Genomic DNA, 16,545 nt, shown 5'->3' with positions numbered 1-16,545 from the left:
AATCGCCGAAAAAAAGAGCCTTTTGAAATGCCTCTATCCGAAAATAAGGAAACAATCTTCGACATAAATAGAAACTCTGAGATCCAGCGTCATTGAGATCATACGACCGCACCGCCATCTGGCAGGACTCAGGTTCTATTTAGCTCATTTAACCCAGTGCCTTATTATGGGGCCACCTTCTTTTAGATCTCTGTTATTTACACTAGCCGCCTGGCCTTTGACTTTTATTTTTTCTGCTGCTTAGACCCTTACCCACCTCTCCTTATTTGCTTTCCATCTACCCCCCCCCCCATCCCCCCTTATTTCCCACATGCCTTTTTCATACCTTTTCCATCTCATACTGCCCCCCCCTCCTTTTTTCGCTCTACAATACCTTTTACTCATTTACATACTGGCAGCTGCCTACAAGATTTGCCCCATCCAGGTGTGATTGGAGTCAAAAGCGACAATGCTTGATGGAATTGTAGAACACTCTTCTAACTAGGGGCCTCGTGTTTAAGCTTCTTATTGCTTCATGAATGTCCACTCTATGCATTTGTCTTTACATGTTGGGTTTAGTGTGTGGAACCTGGTTATTTAGGTACGTCCACACTAATTTCCCCCCCTACTGAGGTTTCTTTTTAACCTCATAGATAGACACTGCAGGATTACTTTCTACAGTGTACAATGTTTATATTTCTTTTTATGTATTTTTGTTTTTATGTTACCCTGTGTCACCTCCTGGCTAGTTCTTCAGAACAGATCCACAAAATGTCACCATGTCTGATCTAAAGATCGTGTCATTTAATGTAAATGGCATGAACACACCGCAAAAGAGGAGTCAAATCTACCACTTGCTTCGCAGAGAAAGGGCTGACTTGGTTCTTTTACAAGAGACCCATTTCAGACACCTGCACGTCCCTAATGTAATCAGTAAAAACTTCCCTGTTTGGTATCATGCTGCATATTCCTCGGCAGCTAGAGGAGTTTCAATAGGCATAGGGCAAAATTTCCCATTCACTTTAGTGTCCAAGCTGATCCCTTAGGGCCGCTATTTATTTTTAAAAGGTAAGGTAGCGAACTCCACGTTTACTTTAGTCAATCTCTACGCCCCGAATATTGGCCAATTCACATGGTTGCACCGCACTCTTGGAGTTCTAAAGACCTTTGGAGAAGGTCACCTTGTTCTAGGTGGAGACCTCAATCTTACTCTTGACTTCTCTAAGGATTCAACCTCTGTAGGCCGCCCCCCCTCCAAAAAGCAAATGAGAAGGCTTCTTCTCACACTCACGGATCTCAGGATCTCGGACGTTTGACGCATCCTACATCCAAAGATAAGGATTACACCTTCCACTCGCGGACGCATGATACATATCAACGCCTTGACTATCTTTTTATAACTAACCAATTATTGCCCTCGGTTTCTGAGGCCAGCATTGGAAACATAGTTGTTTCCGATCATGCGCCGGTGAGTGTGAAGATGAGATTGCATGACATCCCTCCGAGATCCTGGGTCTGGAGATTAAATGAGACGCTCCTGGAAGACGAGTCACACAAGAAGGAGATAGAACAATGTCTCAAAAACTACTTTTTGGAAAATGCTAGAGGTTTAACTAATGGGACGACCTTATGGGAAGCTCATAAGGTAGTAGTTAGAGGGGAGCTCATTAGCCTGGGCTCTAGAGTTAAGAGAAATAGGCAGAAACAATTAGACTCCCTCCTTCAGCAGATCACTACTCTTGAAATTTTGCACAAAAGGGCGGGATCAGTTGAGGTCTTGGAATCTCTTAAACGATTGAGATACGAGGTCACTGACCTGCTGAATGTGCGAGCGGCTAGAGCACTGAAGACATTGCGCTTCAAGCAATATCTGCATGGAAATAGGGGCTCCAAATTAGTCTCTAACCTTTTAAAAGGTCAAAGGAACAGATCCTTTATTTCAGTGATTAAATCAGCCACAGGCTCCCGACTCATCAACACTCCCGCGATAGCTCGAGAGTTTTGCTCCTTTTATTCAACTCTGTATAACCTCCCGGCACCCCTCAGAGGTCAACAGTTGGATAGACATATTACAGAATTCCTAAGCTCTATTGCCATCCCGAAAATTTCCGCAAATGACATAAGCGGGCTTCTCCTGCCCTTTACGGTGGAAGAAGTAGACCAAGTCCTATCCTCTATTCCTTCGGGCAAGAGTCTAGGGCCCGATGGGTTCCCTATCTATTATTACAAAAGGTTTAGAGAGGCTCTCATACCCCATTTTGTAGATGTTTGTAATTCCCTTCTAAAGAGTGGTTCTCTGACCCCACAGGCCCAGGAAGCACACATAACAATTATCCATAAAGAAGGAAAGGATAGAGAAGCTTGTGGCAATTATAGGCCAATTTCATTGCTAAACACCGATCTGAAATGGTGGGCCAAGCTGCTTAACAACAGAATTTCGAAGTTGCTTCCTGGGCTTGTGGGTGAAGAACAGGTAGGCTTTGTGGCGGGTAGAGAGGGTAGACACAATATCAGTAGAGTAGTACACGTGATTACGCACGCTATCAAAACCAAGTTCCCCCTGGTGCTCCTAGGCACGGATGCTGAGAAGGCGTTCGATAGGGTCAGTTGGAGCTATATGGAAAAAGCCTTAAATGCTTTCGGCTTTCCTGAAGATTTTATTAGAGCCATATTTACTTTATACTCGGCACCTTCTGCAAGAGTGATGGTGAATGGGACCCTATCGGACGCCTTCCAAATCAAAAATGGCACCCGCCAAGGTTGCCCGCTATCCCCTACCCTGTTTATCCTCGTCCTATAGACATTGTTATTAAAATTCTGCCAATCCCCTGTGATCAAGGTTGTGAACTTGGGGAAGTTTAACCACAAGATGGCGGCCTTCGCGGACGACCTTCTGCTTTTTATGTCTAACCCTGAGGAGGCTCTACCGGAGGTTATGCAGATATTTGAATCCTTTGGTCAACTCTCGAACTTTAAGATAAACTTTGATAAGTCGGAAGCCTTGGGTATTTCTTTATCACCTGCCCTGCGTAGCAGAGTTAGGACCCTCACCCCATTTAAGTGGCCTCCACAGGCAATCAAATATCTGGGTGTCATGATCCCAATAGATCCCAAACTCCTATTTAAACTTAATTTTCCTCCTTTACTCTCAAGAGTGACTTCCATCCTCTCAAAAAGCTCCTCGCCGTTTCTCACCTGGCTAGGTAGGAAAAATGTGCTGACCACCTATATTCTCCCATTGCTTATGTACACCCTTAGAGCCCTTCCCATATTAATTCCTGGCAACTTTATAAATAGAGTTCAATCAATTATGAGTAAATACCTCTGGAATGGAGGTCACCCTAGAATGTCCTTCCGCTTGCTCTCTCGCAGGAAAAAACAAGGTGGCATCTCTCTACCGGATCTTCCAACCTATATACAAGCCATTAACCTAGAAAGATGGCTTTCACTGACTAGATGTGAGTCTCAATATATGCATATCGACTTGGAGTTGGCCCTCTTGGGCAAAGACTCGTTTCATAGAATATGGCTACCTGGGGGATCCGGGGGAGAGACCAAAATTGACAGTGTACTCACCAGAGGAATGTTACACACCTGCCACAGATCAAAGGAACTCAATTCAGGGCAAAGTAAGATTTCCTCCCTGGCTCCTATCTCAGTATTACCCACTCTTTTGTGCCCCCAAATTAAATATCCCTCTGATATATGGCTTTCACTGTCAAATCATAGATTGGGAGATTTAGGGAGACTTGAAGCTACTGTTGATTTCTTCAACACCCTTTCAGGTGATATAGACCTGGGGAAAAACTTTATTCAGAGAAATGATTTTGAGTCCATGTGTAGACAGTTCAAGTCCTCCAAGCTTGTCCCCTTAGCAGACCCAACGTGGCTGGCAAATTTTGTTTTACTCCCACGTTTGCCTCATAAATGCACCACTCTCATATACAGACAAATCCTCAATGCTAGGGACTCCAAGCCCTCGCCATGGGTAGCTGACTGGGAGAGGGAACTGCAACTCACTTTAAATGAAGCCGATAGGAAATGGATCCAAAAGTGTTCACACAGCTTTTCTAAATGTATAAAAATACAAGAAAACTCTGTTAAGGTAGCATTCAGGTGGTATAGGACACCTGAATTTCTATATAAAATCCAGTTGCTCCCCACAGATTTGTGCTGGCGATGCAATATTGCCACTGGCTCCATTTCTCATATTTGGTGGACGTGTTCAGGCATCCATAATTTCTGGGCGGAAGTAGAGCGTACTATAAATATGATTTGTAACACATCCTTGAAGCTCACAGCCCAATTAATACTACTCTGGTTACCTACCCCAGTTTTTCGCCCTGGGAAACATAACCTGACCACACACTTGCTGATGGCTGCTAAACTTCTGGTCCCTATGAAATGGAGGTCAGTAGACCCCCCGACCCTGGATATGTGGAGAGATAGGGTCCACCAGATATGCCAAATGGAGGAACTGATTGGGTGGACATACCATAACAGAGACCGCTTTCTACAGATCTGGCAGCCTTAGCTGCACTATAGAGCGGAATACCTGAACTCATTGCAACTCGGTACTACTTAACCTATGAAAGGCGAGATGTCCAATCTGGCCACTTTTTGAGACCCCCCCCCCCCCACCTTGCCTCCTCCCAACATACCTGTTCATCTCCCTCACCAATAGGTTTTGACCAGAACTGATATGTTTGAAGATTTAGTTGATGCAATAAGCTATATTTTCATTCTCAAACACTATGCGGATTGTAGTTTATTACATGAGGTGACACAGTGTTAGAGCCGTTAGCTCTGTTCACTTGTTTTGTACAACATTCTTGTTTCTGTAAAATCATTTATCTAATGAGACTATTTGGTCTCAGATGAGTGGTCACCTCGTGTTTACGTGTATTGTTAGGCTATGCCCTTGATGATGTATGCCTTGCTTCCATAACGAGGTGACTCACTCAACTTTGGATTGCTTTATTGAATTATGATCTTTGTTTGTCTAATAAAAAGAGAATTAAAACACAAATACCTCGCAGATAAAAAAAAATTATATTTAATATTTTTCTGTGATGTAATCACATTTTCAAGCCCGTGTGTGTCAGGCCCACACAGACTGTATTGTGGCCACTGGCTAGGCCTCCACTTATACCGTTACAGGGTGTCACTTACTCAAATACCTTTCAGATAAAAAAAATTCTATTTAATATTTTTCTGTGATCTAATCACATTTGCAAGCCCGTGTGTGTCAGGCCCACACAGACTGTATTGTGGCCACTGGCTAGTGGCTAGGCCTCCACTTATACCGTTACACGGTGTCACTCACTCACAAATTCCTTGCAGATAAATAAAAATTCTATTTAATATTTTTCTGTGAGATAATCACAGTTGCAAGCCAGTGTGTGTCAGGCCCACACAGACTGTATTGGGGCCACTGGCTAGTGGCTAGGCCTCCACTTATACCGTTACAGGGTGTCACTCACTCACAAATTCCTTGCAGATAAATAAAAATTCTATTTAATATTTTTCTGTGATAAAATCACATTTGCAAGCCAGTGTGTGTCAGGCCCACACAGACTGTACTGTGGCCACTGGCTAGCCCACCACTCATACCGTTACAGGGTGTCACTCACTCACAAATTCCTTGCAGATAAATAAAAATTCTATTTAATATTTTTCTGTGAGATAATCACAGTTGCAAGCCAGTGTGTGTCAGGCCCACACAGACTGTATTGGGGCCACTGGCTAGTGGCTAGGCCTCCACTTATACCGTTACAGGGTGTCACTCACTCACAAATTCCTCGCAGATAAATAAAAATACTATTTAATATTTCTCTGTGATATAATCACAGTTGCAAGCCCATGTGTGTCAGGCCCACAAAGACTGTATTGGGGCCACTGGCTAGTGGCTAGGCCTCCACTTATACCGTTACAGGGTGTCACTCACTCACAAATACCTCGCAGATAAAAAAAATATATATTTTATATTTTTCTGTGATATAATCACAGTTGCAAGCCCATGTGTGTCAGGCCCACACAGACTGTATTGGGGCCACTGGCTAGTGGCTAGGCCTCCACTTATACCGTTACAGGGTGTCACTCACTCACAAATACCTCGCAGATAAAAAAAAATTATATTTTATATTTTTCTTTGATATAATCACATTTGCAAGCCAGTGTGTGTCAGGCCCACACAGACTGTACTGTGCCCACTGCCCACCACTTATATAGGGTGGCACAGTACCTTGCACGCATAGTAACACTTATCTAATAAAAAATGACAGGCAGAGGCAGGCCACGCTGCAGGGGCCGTCGTGTTCGTGGTGCTGTGATTTCCACTGGCCCTGGAATAATGCCCAGTGTTCAGAGGCCACGTACCCTGAACCCAAAAAATTCAGAGAAAATAGTTGACTGGCTTACACAGGACACCCAATCTTCAACAGCTTCCGCTAAGAACCTTGACGCACCATCCTCCTCCAGCTCAGCTTTGGTCACCTGCTCTCAAGTTACCACTCTCCCGCCCGCCGCCACCACCACCACTACCACCACAGCCACCACAGCCGCTTCACTTGATCCCTCAGAGGAGTTATTTACACATAATTTGGATGAAATTAGTGATGCACAGCCATTATTGCCAGAGGATGGAGATAACAGGGATATGTCTCAGTCAGGCAGCATTACACACATGGACGTACAGTGTGATGATGATGATGTTGTACCCGCTTCACTTGATCCCTCAGATGAGTTATTTACTCATCAGTTGGATGAAATTAGTGATGCACAACCATTATTGCCAGAGGATGGAGATAACAGGGATATGTCTCAGTCAGGCAGCATTACACACATGGACGTACAGTGTGGTGATGATGATGATGATGTTGTACTCGCTGCTGCTTCCTTTGCTGAGGTGTCAGATACAAGTGAAGTGGTTGATGATGACGATGTGTCCGTGGATGGGATCAACACATGATGACGAGTAGAAGCAGCACACAAGCTCAAAGCCACCATCCTCCTCCTGGTCCAGCATCTTCAGCCACGTCAACCACTGCTGTCCTCCTTGCCCCCTCTCAACCGCCCGCCACTCCGCCTCTCACCTTCAGCAGTTCCATCTCATCTGCCCACAGTCAGGTGTCTGTAAAGGAAATGTTTGAGCGTAGGAAGCCAATGTCACAGAGTCACCCCCTTGCCCGGCGTCTGACAGCTGGCTTGACGGAACTCTTAGCCCGCCAGCTTTTACCATACCAGCTGGTGGAGTCTGAGGCCTTCAAAAAATTTGTCGCTATTGGGACACCACAGTGGAAGGTACCCGGACGAAATTTTTTTTCAAAAAAGGCAGTCCCAAACCTCTACTCAGTGATTGAAAAGGAAGTCATGGCATCTCTGGCATACAGTGTTGGGGCAAGGGTCCATCTGACCACTGATACCTGGTCTGCAAAGCACAGTCAGGACAGGTATATCACCTACACTGCGCATTGGGTCAACCTGCTGACGGCTGACAAGCATGGAATGCGTGGCTCTGCAGCGGAGTTGGTGACACCGCCACGACTTGCAGGCAGGCCTACTGCCACCTCCTCTACTCCTCCTACTCCATCCTCTTCCATAACCTCCTCGGCTGAGTCCTCTTCTGCTGCGGTGTCTGGCTGCACATCAACTGAATCCCCCAAGCTCCCCAGGGGCTATTCCACATCCCGGATACGACAGTGTCACGCTGTCTTGGGGTTGACTTGCCTGAAAGCAGAGAGCCACACCGGACCAGCACTCCTGTCCGCCCTGAATGCACAGGTGGATCAGTGGCTGACCCCGCACCAACTGGAGATCGGCAAAGTGGTGTGTGACAATGGAAGCAATTTGTTGGCGGCATTGAATTTGGGCAAGTTTTCACATTTGCCATGGATGGCACATGTGTTAAATCTCATCGTACAACGCTTTGTGTCTAAGTACCCAGGCTTACAGGACGTCCTCAAGCAGGCCAGGAAGGTGTGTGGCCATTTCAGCCGTTCCTACACGGCCATGGCGCACTTTTCAGACATTCAGCGCCGAAACAACATGCCAGTCAGGCGCTTGATTTGCGACAGCCCGACATGTTGGAATTCAACACTCCGAATGTTCGACCGCCTGCTCCAACAAGAAAAAGCCGTCAAGGAGTATTTGTATGACCGGGGTGCTAGGACAGCCTCTGCGGAGCTGGGAATTTTTTTGCCATGTTTCTGGACGCTCATGCGCAATGCCTGTAGGCTCATACGTCCTTTTGAGGAGGTGACAATTCTAGTCAGTCGCACCGAAGGCACCATCAGCGACCTCATCCCATTTGTTTTCTTCCTGGAGCGTGCCCTGCGAAGAGTGCTGGATCAGGCTGTAGATGAGCGTGAAGAGGAAGAGGAAGAGTTGTGGTCACCATCACCACAAGAAACAGCCTTGTCATCATCGCTTGCCGGACCTGCGGCAACGCTGCAAGAGGAGTATGAGGAAGAGGAGTCAGAGGAGGAATGTGGCTTTGAGGAGGAGGAAGACCAACCACAGCAGGCATCCCAGGGTGCTCGTTGTTGTCACCTATCTGGGACCCGTGGTGTTGTACGTGGCTGGGGTGAAGAACAGACCGTCAATGACATCAGTGAGGACGAGGAACAGGAAATGAGTAGCTCGGCATCCAACCTTGTGCAAATGGGGTCTTTCATGCTGTCATGTCTGTTGAGGGACCCTCGTATAAAAAGGATGAAGGAGAATGACCTGTACTGGGTGGCCACGCTACTAGACCCCCGGTATAAGCAGAAAGTGGCGGAAATGTGTCACCACCAGACATCTGAGAAGCTCTGACAGACGTCCTTCAGAACCTCCTCCTTGAGGTTCCTTTTGTTTTGCTTTCATTTTCTCATCTCGTTAGCCTCTCTCAGCTGTCATGTAGTTGCACTGATTGCATCCCTTTAAATCCCTTCCCATACTGCTTCACTTTGCGGTTTATACAACTTCCTGGATTGTATGCATGCTGGATGCTTCTACTGAGTCTTCTACAGATAAGTTTTGTTCATTCATTTGTATTTTCCTGTTTGCTGGATCTCAGGTGACCCTGACTCCCTCCGTATCAAGTGTAGGGAGCCGGTGGTCGTGTCCCCTCACTATTATAGGGTGTTCAGGTGTTATACAGTCGAGGTACGAGGATATGCGATCTTCTACCATTGAGAATTTTGCATAGGCTGAGCAGTTAGGGAGAGAGTCAGGTCTGTTGCAGGGCTCCCCCTTTTGTTCCTTAGTTTTGGATCCAGTCAGTCGGATCTTCCTTTTGTGTCTTCTTGTTTGCTGTACACCTTCCGTGACATTATAAACCGCCAAAACCGTCTTAAGCATGAATCCGGTTTCAACCTTGATTGATCGCATGCAGGGTCTTTCACTGGAGGTAGAAGTTCTGCGGAAAACTGTCTCTCAGTTTGAGGTGACCGTTTCTGCTTGCATTCATGGAGTTTGTTCTGAGCCTAAGATCTCGCTTCCGGATACGTTCTCCGGGGGTAGTGAGAATTTTGTTCGTTTTAGAGAGGCTTGCAAACTCCATTTTCGCTTACTTCCCCATTCCTCTGGTGATGAGGAGCGGAGGGTGGGGATCATCATCTCGCTGCTAAGGGATAACGCTCAGTCTTGGTCTTTTTCGCTGCCGGTGGGGGCACGGCCTCTCCGTTCAGTGGATGAATTTTTTTTAGCCCTGGGTCAGATATATGTTTATCCGGATCGTATTGCTCTACGTCTTTTATGCCAGGGTAAACAATCCGCAGAGATATACTGCTCAGAATTTCGGAGATGGGCAGCTGATACTGGTTGGAACGATGCTGCACTCCGAAGTCAATTTTGCCATGGTCTTTCAGAGGGATTGAAAGATGCATTTGCCTTTCATGAGAGACCTACCTCCTTGGACTCTGCCATGTCTCGGGCCGTTCGTATTGACAGGCATCTTAGAGAGAGAGGAGAGATCACTCCTTCCTGTCATACTCAGTCCAAGGACAGTGCGGCGGTCTCATTCTGTGCACAGGGGTCTCAGTCGCTCTCAATCCCTTCTGAGCAGGGGCCCATGCAGCTGGGTTTGCTTGCCTCTGACAATAGAGGATTCATCTCTCATGGGAAGGTTTGTTTCTGTTGTGGAGGTATAAATCATTTGGCAAATGTTTGTCCCTCTAGGAGATTCAGGCAGTTTTTTGAGAGTAATTAAGAAACAAAAAGAAAAAAGTCCTCTAAAAACGTTCCATCTGTTACTATTGGCAAGGTTGATGCAGAAATTGAAGGTTTTCCGTTTGCTTGTAGTTCCCGTTTTTTCCTACCTGCCATGGTGGCGCTAGAGAGCAAGAATATTTTTTGTGAGATTTTTGTAGATAGTGGAGCAGCTGTCAATCTTATTGATAATCAATTTGCTATAACTCATGGTTTCCAGGTATGCACTTTGGGAAAGGATATACCTGTTTTTTCTATTGATTCCGTTCCACTTTCTCAGAAATCGTTAAAGGGCATAGTTCACAATATCCGTTTGATTGTGAGTGATACTCATGTTGAGGATGTGTCATGTTTCGTCCTAAACGGGTTGCCTACTCCTCTAGTGTTGGGGCTACCCTGGCTCACTAAACATAACCCCACCATTGATTGGCAAGCAAGGCAAATAAATGGTTGGAGTGACTTTTGCAGAGAGAATTGCCTCACGACATCTGTTTCAGAGGTTTCTACTAAGACTGTACCATCTTTTCTCTCTGAATTTTCGGATGTGTTTTCTGAGAGTGGTGTTCAGGAATTGCCCCCTCACAGGGAGTACGATTGCCCTATTAATCTCACCCCAGGCGCCAAGCTGCCTAAATCTCGTTTATACAATCTCTCCCAACCTGAAAGGGTCGCTATGCGTGCTTATATCTCTGAGAGTCTGAGAAAGGGACACATACGACCCTCGAAGTCACCTGTTGCCGCTGGTTTTTTCTTTGTTAAGAAAAAAGATGGTTCTTTAAGACCATGTCTGGATTTCAGGGAGCTGAACAGTATCACAATTCGTGACCCTTATCCGCTTCCTCTGATCCCGGACCTGTTTAACCAGATAGTTGGGGCTAAAGTTTTTTCCAAATTGGATCTAAGAGGGGCATACAACCTGGTCAGGGTCAGAGAAGGAGACGAATGGAAGACGGCCTTCAATACCCCTGAGGGCCATTTTGAGAATTTGGTTATGCCTTTTGGTTTGATGAATGCTCCAGCCGTCTTTCAGCATTTTGTGAACAGCATTTTTTATCATTTAATGGGGAAATTTGTATTAGTGTATCTGGATGACATTTTGATTTTTTTCTCCTGATTTCAAAACTCATAAGGAACATTTACGTCAGGTCTTGCTCATCCTGCAGGAGAATAAATTGTACGCTAAACTGGAAAAATGTGTGTTTGCGGTTCCAGAAATTCAATTTCTGGGGTTTCTTCTCTCTGCTTCTGGTTTTCGCATGGACCCCGAGAAGGTCCGCGCTGTGCTTGAGTGGGAGCTTCCTGAGAATCAGAAGGCGCTGATGCGTTTTCTGGGTTTTGCCAATTATTACAGGAAGTTTATTTTGAATTATTCCTCTGTTGTTAAACCACTCACTGATATGACTAGAAAGGGGGTAGATTTTTCCTCCTGGTCGGTAGAGGCGCGTAAGGCCTTTTCTAATATCAAGGAGAGTTTTGCTTCCGCTCCCATCTTTGTACAACCTGATATTTCTCTACCCTTCATAGTTGAGGTTGATGCTTCTGAGGTGGGTGTGGGTGCGGTCTTGTCTCAGGGTCCCTCTCCTGCCAAATGGCGACCGTGTGCCTTTTTCTCGAAGAAACTCTCCTCCGCAGAGAGAAATTACGATGTGGGAGATAGGGAGTTGTTGGCCATCAAGTTAGCTTTTGAGGAATGGCACCATTGGCTAGAGGGAGCCAGACACCCTATTACCGTGTTTACTGACCATAAGAATCTGGCCTACTTGGAGTCAGCCAAGCGTCTGAACCCGAGACAGGCCAGATGGTCTTTGTTCTTTTCAAGGTTTAATTTTGTTGTCACCTTTCGCCCTGGGGTTAAGAATGTGAAGGCGGAGGCCCTGTCACGTTGTTTTCCAGGAGGTGGGTATTTTGAAGACCCGGGTCCCATTTTGGCTGAAGGTGTGGTGGTCTCTGCTCTATATCCTGAATTGGAGGCAGAGGTTCAGGTAGCCCAGTCAGAGGCTCCTGATCTTTGTCCTCCTGGGAGGTTGTTTGTGCCTCTCGCTTTAAGACACAAGATTTTTAAGGAGCACCACGATACTGTCCTTGCTGGGCACCCGGGGGCAAGAGCCACAGTGGATCTCATCGCTCGGAGATTCTGGTGGCCGGCGCTTCGTAAGTCAGTTGAGGGTTTTGTGGCAGCCTGCGAGACCTGCGCTCGTGCCAAAGTCCCTCATTCACGGCCATCAGGTCCTCTCCTTCCGTTACCCATTCCTTACCATCCTTGGACACATCTGTCCATGGACTTCATTACGGACCTGCATCGTTCCTCGTGGAAGACTGTGTGATTCTGGTGGTGGTGGACCGTTTTAGCAAAATGGTGCATTTCATTCCTTTTCCTGGCTTTCCCAATGCTAAGACGCTGGCGCAGGCATTTATTGATCACATTGTCAAATTGCATGGTATTCCTTCAGACATAGTCTATGATAGGGGCACACAGTTTGTTTCCAGATTCTGGAAGGCTTTCTATTCTCGCTTGGGGGTTCGGTTGTCATTCTCTTCTGCTTTCCACCCGCAGTCGAATGGTCAGACAGAGTGTGTCAATCAGAATCTGGAGACATATCTGCGCTGTTTTGTGGCGGAGAATCAGGAGGATTGGTGTTCTTTTTTGTCTCTTGCTAAGTTTGCTTTAAATAACCGTCGTCAGGAGTCCTCTGATAAGTCACCATTTTTTGGTGCATATAAGTTTCATCTGCAGTTTGGGACATTCTTTGGAGAGGGGTCTTCTGGTTTGCCTGATGAGGACAGATTCTCCTCATCTTTGTCATCGATTTGGCAAAAGATTCAGGATAATCTAAAGAGCATGAGTGAGAGATATAAGCGTGTGGCGGATAAGAGACGTGTGCCTGGTCCGGACCTGAATGTTGGTGATCTGGTGTGGTTGTCTACTAAGAATTAGAGTTGAGCGAACACCTGGATGTTCGGGTTCGAGAAGTTCGGCCGAACTTCCCGGAAATGTTCGGGATCCGAACCCGACCCGAACTTCGTCCCGAACCCGAACCCCATTGAAGTCAATGGGGACCCGAACTTTTGGGCACTAAAAAGGCTGTAAAACAGCCCAGGAAAGAGCTAGAGGGCTGCAAAAGGCAGCAACATGTAGGTAAATCCCCTGCAAACAAATGTGGATAGAGAAATGAATTAAAATAAAAATTAAAAAAATAAAAATTTAACAATATCAATTGGACAGAGGTCCCATAGCAGAGAATCTGGCTTCACGTCAGCAGAGAATCAGTCTCTTCATGCCATAGTAAAGAATCTGGCTTCATGTCAGCAGAGAATCTGTCTTCATGTCATAGCAAAGAATCAGGCTTCACGTCACCCACCACTGGAACAGGCCACTGTCACATATTTAGGCTCCGGCACCCAGACAGAGGAGAGAGGTCCTGTAACAGAGAATCTGGCCTTATGTCAGCACAGTATCTGTCTTCATGTCATAGCAGAGAATCAGGCTTCACGTCACCCACCAGTGGAACAGGCCACTGTCACACATTTAGGCCCCGGCACCCAGGCAGAGGAGAGAGGTCCCGTAACAGAGAATCTGGCCTTATGTCAGCGCAGAATCAGTCTTCATGTCATAGCAGAGAATCAGGCTTCACGTCACCCACCACTGGAACAGGCCACTGTCACATATTTAGGCCCAGGCACCCAGGCAGAGGAGAGAGGTCCTGTAACAGAAAATCTGGCCTTATGTCAGCACAGAATCTGTCTTCATGTCATAGCAGAGAATCAGGCTTCACGTCACCCACCACTGGAACAGGCCACTGTCGCACATTTAGGCACAGGCACCTAGACAGAGGAGAGGTTCATTCAACTTTGGGTTGCCCCGCAATATAATGGGAAAATGAAAATAAAAATAGGATTGAATGAGGAAGTGCCCTGGAGTAGAATAATATATTGTTAAGGGGAGGTAGTTAATATCTAATCTGCACAAGGGATGGACAGGTCCTGTGGGATCCATGCCTGGTTCATTTTTATGAATGTCAGCTTGTCCACATTGGCTGTAGACAGGCGGCTGCGTTTGTCTGTAATGACGCCCCCTGCCGTGCTGAATACACGTTCAGACAAAACACTGGCCGCCGGGCAGGCCAGCACCTCCAAGGCATAAAAGGCTAGCTCTGGCCACGTGGACAATTTGGAGACCCAGAAGTTGAATGGGGCCGAACCATCAGTCAGTACGTGGAGGGGTGTGCACAGGTACTGTTCCACCATGTTAGTGAAATGTTGCCTCCTGCTAACACGTTCCGTATCAGGTGGTGGTGCAGTTAGCTGTGGCGTGGTGACAAAACTTTTCCACATCTCTGCCATGCTAACCCTGCCCTCAGAGGAGCTGGCCGTGACACAGCTGCGTTGGCGACCTCTTGCTCCTCCTCTGCCTTCGCCTTGGGCTTCCACTGGTTCCCCTGTGACATTTGGGAATGCTCTTGTACTCGCGCATCTTCCTATCACGCTCCAGTGTAGGAAGTAAGGTGGGCACATTGTCTTTGTACCGGGGATCCAGCAGGGTGGCAACCCAGTAGTCCGCACACGTTAAAATGTGGGCAACTCTGCTGTCGTTGCGCAGGCACTGCAGCATGTAGTCGCTCATGTGTGCCAGGCTGCCCAGAGGTAAGGACAAGCTGTCCTCTGTGGGAGGCGTATCGTCATCGTCCTGTGTTTCCCCCCAGCCACGCACCAGTGATGGGCCCGAGCTGCTTTGGGTGCCACCCCGCTGTGAACATGCTTCATCTTCATCCTCCTCCACCTCCTCCTCATCCTCGTCCTCCAGTAGTGGGCCCTGTCTGGCCACATTTGTACCTGGCCTCTGCTTTTGCAAAAAACCTCCCTCTGAGTCACTTCGAAGAGACTGGCCTGAAAGTGCTAAAAATGACCCCTCTTCCTCCTCTTCCTCCTGGGCCACCTCCTCTTCCATCATCGTCCTAAGTGTTTTCTCAAGGAGACATAGAAGTGGTATTGTAACGCTGATAACGGCGTCATCGCCACTGGCCATGTTGGTGGAGTACTCGAAACAGCGCAACAGGGCACACAGGTCTCGCATGGAGGCCCAGTCATTGCTGGTGAAGTGGGGCTGATCCGGAGTGCGACTGACCCGTGCGTGCTGCAGCTGAAACTCCACTATGGCCTGCTGCTGCTCGCACAGTCTGTCCAGCATGTGCAAGGTGGAGTTCCATATGAGGCGGTGAGCGGGAAGGCCGAAGTTACGCTGTAGCGCAGACAGGCGAGCAGCGGCAGGGTGTGAACGCCGGAAGCGCGAACAGACGGCCCGCACTTTATGCAGCAGCTCTGACATGTCGGGGTAGTTGCGAATGAATTTCTGCACCACCAAATTCAGCACATGCACCAGGCAAGGGATGTGCGTCAAACCGGCTAGTCCCAGAGCTGCAACGAGATTTCGCCCATTATCGCACACCACCAGGCCAGGCTTGAGGCTCACCGGCAGCAACCAATCGTCGGTCTGTTGTTCTATACCCCCCCACAACTCCTGTGCGGTGTGGGGCCTGTCCCCCAAACATATGAGTTTCAGAATGGCCTGCTGACGTTTACCCCGGGCTGTGCTGAAGTTGGTGGTGAAGGTGTGTGGCTGACTGGATGAGCAGGTGGAAGAAGAGGAGGAGGAAGCTGAGTAGGAGGAGGAGGAGACAGGAGGCAAAGAATGTTGCCCTGCGATCCTTGGCGGCGGAAGGACGTGCGCCAACCAGCTCTCCGCCTGGGGCCCAGCCGCCACTACATTTACCCAGTGTGCAGTTAGGGAGATATAGCGTCCCTGGCCGTGCTTACTGGTCCACGTATCTGTGGTTAGGTGGACCTTGCCATAGATGGCGTTGCGCTGTGCACACTTGATTTTATCGGACACTTGTTTGTGCAGGGAAGGCACGGCTCTCTTAGAGAAGTAGTGCCGGCTGGGAACAACATACTGTGGGACAGCAAGCGACATGAGCTGTTTGAAGCTGTGTGTGTCCACCAGCCTGAATGACAGCATTTCATAGGCCAGTAGTTTAGAAATGCTGGCATTCAGGGCCAGGGATCGAGGGTGGCTAGGTGGGAATTTACGCTTTCTCTCAAATGTTTGTGAGATGGAGAGCTGAACGCTGCTGTGTGACATGGTTGAGATGCTTGGTGACGCAGGTGGTGGTGTTGGTGGTACATCCCATGTTTGCTGGGCGGCAGGTGCCAACATTCCTCCAGAGGCGGAGGAAGAGGCCGAGGCGGCGGCAGCAGCAGCAGAAGAGGCCGAGGCGGCGGCAGCAGCAGAAAAGGCCAAGGCGGCAGCAGCATAAGAGGTAGCAGGGGGAGCCTGAGTGACTTCCTTGTTTTTAAGGTGTTTACTCCACTGCAGTTCAT

The sequence above is a fragment of the Bufo bufo genome, chromosome 3 (assembly GCF_905171765.1).
Source record: "Bufo bufo chromosome 3, aBufBuf1.1, whole genome shotgun sequence".
Lineage (NCBI taxonomy): Eukaryota > Metazoa > Chordata > Amphibia > Anura > Bufonidae > Bufo > Bufo bufo.
Note: the sequence above shows the minus strand (reverse complement) of the source record.